Source organism: Etheostoma spectabile, chromosome 19 (assembly GCF_008692095.1).
Source record: "Etheostoma spectabile isolate EspeVRDwgs_2016 chromosome 19, UIUC_Espe_1.0, whole genome shotgun sequence".
Taxonomy (NCBI): domain Eukaryota; kingdom Metazoa; phylum Chordata; class Actinopteri; order Perciformes; family Percidae; genus Etheostoma; species Etheostoma spectabile.
This window is the reverse complement of record NC_045751.1, coordinates 10,376,700-10,382,699: the sequence shown is the minus strand read 5'-3', so window position 1 is coordinate 10,382,699 and position 6,000 is coordinate 10,376,700.

Genomic DNA, 6,000 nt, shown 5'->3' with positions numbered 1-6,000 from the left:
CTACAGAATAGTTAAACTTTGGTTTTATGTGTGTCTTTCTGACAGTAGTCATGAATATTGTTTTTCATTATTTAGATAGAGGTAATATATAAGCGTCTCCCTGCATATTATTGTGTTATTTAATGTTAATTTCACTTAAGTACACATTCTTTCTTGTACTTTACTTGAGTATTTCCCTTGGATACTTGATACTTTTTTGTACTCCACTACATGTCTTTAATTACTTTAGAGATGACAGTTTTCATCCCTTTCCTATCCAGTGAAAACCATTTATCTCCAGATGTGTTGATGTTGAATGTTGTGATAAACTGAAGGATGAAGCGTTCCTTATTGTGTTTTAAAAAGTTAATTTTAAAAATCCTCTTGGATCAGCTAGAAAATGCATCGTCACAAAGCTGACAACAGGAAAACATCCTAATATGATGCATGGATGTAGATGAAACTACCCTGTGTGTGTGTGTGTGTGTGTGTGTGTGTGTGTGTGTGTGTGTGTGTGTGTGGACACAGAGAGCTGTTGCCATCCTCTGAGGAGCAGTTATCAGAGGGTCTAATAAGCGCTGATGAAACTGATGAAAATAAATCCCCGCCGGCTCAAATAGAGCTGCAGTCACTCAGCACTACAAAGCCTGGACATCTGTGGTGTGTGTGTGTGTGTGTGTGTGTGTGTGTGTGTGTGTGTGTGTCTGTGAGATATTTATAGATGTATAGTGGTGACATCGACATGTCATCATTTTATGCAGCCCATGTTTATGGCGTGCCCTCCAGAAGGTGCATGTGATGTGTTGTTGGTGAAAAATACATCGCACTGTTTTTAGGTGAAATTTCTTTTAACTTAAAGAAGTTTTTAAATCTTGTGAAAGCTCAATAGAAATCTGACTGGCTCGGTCTCATTTGTTCTTTGTTAGTCCAGGATTTCAACAGGTCAAGAAGAAGCACTTCATGTGTTTAGTGTGTGAACATCTTAATTTGTAAAGTAACTAAAGCTGTCAGATAAAAGTAGTGGAGTAAAGTAAGTGAAGTAGAAAGTGGTGTAAATGGAAAAGACTGAAGTAAAGTACAACATTTATACTACAGCACAGTACTACATTCCACCGCTTTCTTACCCTCACAGTAGATTGCCTTAACATTTCTCTATTCAAAAGGCAGATTTTAGCTTGAACGTTCCTAAAAATGCCACGGGGGGGGGGGGGGGGGGGGGGGGGAGCTCGAGCTCACCCAGTAAGAGCGTGCACCCCATCTAGGCTGAGTCCTTTGCGACGGCCCAGGTTTTAATCACTATCAAATAAAGGGAAAAGCCCCCAAAAAAGCCACTTGGGCAACGATGGAAACACTCCACGTCACACAAGTAGGAACACGTGATCGCCGGACCGATCCTCTCTAATATTTCCTCTCTGACCTCAGAGGGAGCTCAAATGAGACGGACAGCTGAAAATGACAGTACTGGATCATGTAGCGTGGCGCGAATATGTGTGTGTGTGTGTGTGGGTCTAGTTCCAATTACATCATCACACCTCGGCTTCATTTACAGCTGAGGAGAGTTTTCTTCACCATTGAGGGTGTGTGTCATTCTGTCTCAGAAATACAATATACTTGACACCGTATCAGCTGATATGGGGCGCTAGCTTCAAGACTTTGACTATTTTGGGGAACTGAAAATATCAACACTGCTGCTGAAAAGTTTGGAATCTCCTGTCACTGACCGGTCCGGTGTCTGAGAGGACTACTCTATATGTTTGATGCTTTTTGAGGCTTTTAAGGTGTAGAAAGTCCTCTTTACAAATAGATATTTTGTTTTGTAGTGTTCATGGAGGAAAAAACGCTGCGCAATGCTTCAACCAGACTGACAACAGAAAGAGACAAAGATCCCTCTGAGCAACAGTTGAGTAAGGAGAGAAGAATTCAGCCGTCACTGGTAAAAGAAAACTGGAAGCCTAGCATCATAATGTGTGCAGATTCAAATAGGAACAGGTTCCTCTTTAGTGCACAAGAACGCAGCCTAAAACAAGCTGGAATTAACATGTAGCAAAGCTCTTCTTCAAACTGAAGGTTAGTCTGTCTCCACGAGCTTCCTCTTCCGGAAATACTTCCAGATTTCACTCTTTTTGGCCAGATTTCCATTACCTTCCGATTTCTTAATTTGGTATTTTAGAACTATGGGTAACTGCTCCTCAGATCTCTGCAGGGTAAATCCAGACAAAATCTGAGCTTTCTGTTGCACGACTAAAACTACTTTTGAACGCACACACAATTCCCGAGGACATTTTGCAGCGGCACCGTGGCTCCGTCCGGTGCTTTAGAAACGCCCAAGACGATTGTGATTGGTTTAGAGAACCAATCACACCGATACACCAGAGCGCGTGTTTCTCCCATCCTGAAATGCTGTGTGGACTAGGCAGACCTTCCTCCACAGCGCTGTGGAAGAAGGTCTGGCAATGCGAGACTAATCTAGGATTAGTATAATAAAACATATCAGTTGAACATACTATGGATTGACATGTCAGTTTAAAAAGAAAGATGCAACAACTCAATATTTAAAGCCACAGTGCAGCGTTGTTTTTTTTTCTCTGTTCAATAGTTGAATCACTAGAACAGCTGATTACAAAGCTTTGAACAGTAAACTGAATCAAGGAATAATGAAATTCAGAGATAGGAAAGAGAGACACATGAAGATTTATATAATATTTAATAAAATAAAGATCAAGGAAGATTAGGATAACACTCCAATGTATCTTTTTTAATATTGACGCGCGTTTTTCTTTTTTCCACATGGACATTTCGGGCAATTTTTACGAATATTATTATTAATAATATAACATTATTTTTCATATTAAGGAGCCAGCACCAAGTGTTCAAGGTCTATTTGTGAGTAAAGTTTTTTAGATTACATTTTAGAAGATAAATATCATCAATGTACTGTAAAAGTATTAATACGGTGTCTTTCTTAAACCTGTGCAAATGGACTCTAATTTTAAACCTTGTGTTGTCTTTTCGTCAAAATTAAAAATTAACACTTTTATTGAGGCTTTTTATCTTAACTTTTTACGTTTTTGTCCCATTTTTCAATGTTTGTCACTTTTGTTGACAATTTTAACACTATACGTAACACTAACTTATTAACTTTAGTCGTACAGTTATTTTTGGAATTTATGGTCCATAAACCTTATTTATAGTAAATTAGACCTAATGTTTGAGTTAGAAAAGCAGAAATTAGGAATTATTGAGACTCAAATTAAAGGAATGGATGTTGATGGATAATCACAGACTGGAATATGTCAACTTTTAATACTATTTTTTTTTCAATACTATTTCAAAAACACTTCCATTTGTTTTTCAAATGCGATAAAATTGAATAAAACACCCCAAAATTAATGAAAGTAGATATTTGTACTTGCCAAAGAGCGTTGTGTGGAATCAGTCATGTTGTTTTGGGGAATTACAATTGGGTAGTTAAAAAGAACATTAATATAGGAAAATGGGTCAATTTGACCCGAGGACAACACGAGGGTTAAGATACATTTTGGACAACAAAATCTAAAAAGTACTTCATTTTTTCGTCTGGTCTTGGCTACTCTTCTCCATTTTTTTCCTCACACACGCAATTGAAAAGTCATGTCACTGACTTGCAGCCTGGTACGAGGACATCCTGTCCACAGTCATCACCCTTGGTAACCTGATTCGGAGACTGGACTGGCTGCTCGACCCAGAAACTCTTCTCACAGCTGGATGAGCTAATGGAGTCCAACACAATCGCTCGGCTCAAACGCACAAGGCAAACGGTTCACACGTGTGGGATTTATAGCACAAATCTGCACTGAAGTGACTTTATTTCCCAAACACCACATGTGAGATGATGCCGTGGATGTTTTAGTTTCTTCTCTCAAACTCTTAAAATATCTGAGATTATAGCGTCTACATTTAAACATTGTTAAAGTGGATTTTCCTTTAAAGGCGCCTGAATACTGCACAATGTTTTTAATTGTATTTAACCCTTGTGTTGTCCTGTGTTGACCCATTTTTAAAGTTTCAAAGTCAGAAATATGGGTTTCTTTCAACCAAATTGCCCCAAACCAACATAGATGCATGGATGTATGTTGTATGAGACCCATACAACCTTCTACAACAACAAAAAAATGTTTAAATGGTTTTAAAACAGTCTGCAGACTAAAAATTAGGCAAAGCATTACTGCTTCTGCTATTTGGGCGGAGTGGGAAGCCCCGTGGTGCGGAGCAGAGAGTAACAACGGCGCTTTGCAGCTGTTATCACTCCGCCCAGGTAGCAGTGCTTCGGCCTCTGTGGAGAATAGTTCCCAGCATGTATCCGGTTAGCAGATGGCTGTGTGTCATGTGACCTTGTTATTTGTACACGCTGTGACTTTACAAATCACACCATATAAATAGGAACATGTTGGCGTTATTTTGTCACTTATTGGGAGCAGTAGGCTAGTTAGAGCCGGTTACCTCCAGGATCTGTGGTGAGCGAGGCTAGCGGTGGGTGCGTCAGACAGAGTTACAACACGCACGGAGATGAGAAGGGTGTGTATGGACTTATATAACTCTGGGGTACATGGGTAACTAAGCTAAAGTCTCAATAAGTTGGCGTGTTCCTTTAAAAATAATTGAGAAAAATGTTATGAAATGCGACAAAAACGTTGGGGAAAATGTTGACCCGGAAGGACAGTAAGCTAATGGTCGACGGGAGGACAACACGATGGTTAATCAACTGTACTCGTATTCATGTCTCGGGAAAGTGGAGAGTAAAATATCTGCTTAAACAAACAAGATGTGTTAATCATAAAAGAAAAACCTGTCCATAAGCCAAATGGCTGAAGGCCCATTACCCCGACATCACGTTATTTAATGTTTTGAGAGGCTTATCATGAAAACTCGTGACGTTTTGCTCTTGGTACAAAGACATCTCACCAGAACATTCCTCTGGATCGCCTGCGATTCTAAAGTTGAAGCAGTGGTCGCAGTAAAAAACCAGACCGGAGGAGGACTGCGTGGAACGTCGTGTTAAAGTGTTAACGGTCAACAGGTGGGAGAGAACATGGGCGGCGGGGGGGTGGGGGTGGAGGACAGGACACTTACAAAACAAGGCAGCAGTGTGTGTACCTAAAAAACAAAGAGGGATTAATAAATGATCAGCAATAGGACTAAATGGAGGAAAAGCAGCAGCAGCATTTTAAAATCCACCTGGTTTCTCTTTCACACACACACACACACACACGCACACACGCACACACACACACACACACACGCACGCACACACGCACACACACAAACACACAAACACACACACACGTCAGGTTGTACAAACCGAGACCATCTGAAAAATGTACGAGCTGTATGGTCATCTGGGGAGTGTTTATTGTAGGCTAACTGTGTGTGTGTGTGTGTGTGTGTGTGTGTGTGTGTGTGTGTGTGTGTGTGTGTGTGTGTGTGTGTGTGACGTTGCTGCAGAGGTCGCGGTACAAGGTCAGTGTGCTTTTAGACATACGGAGCTTTTAGTTTCCACGTTTCCTCCAAATGAATGCCATTACCTCCGCTGGATCTTTAACCAGTGGTGGAATGGAACTAAGTACAAATACTTCAGTACTTTACTTAAAGGGATACTTCACCGATTAGCATTAAGCTTTGTATCAGTAGAAACCCGGTAGTATTGTCGAATGACCGTGCTTCCCTCCCTCATGTCCCCCTGAGACGAGAGATAGATGTACTGGGTGTCTGGGAAAAACCCTCTGATGACGCAAAAAATCGTTGTTTTGCGTCATCGGAGCTAGTGAACTACAAGGAGCTAGTTCCACATTGTTTTCAACCCGCCCATAGGGGGTTGGACCGAAAGCGAGCCAAAGCAAGTGTAGTGTCAGCCATCTTGGAGCTACAGCTATCTCATAAATTAAACAACAAACAAGTATGTGCATTAAAACTACAGCTCATGTGTACCACCGGGATACATAGGTCCAGATCGCCTATGTAGCTTCGCCTGCTACAGAGACCAGA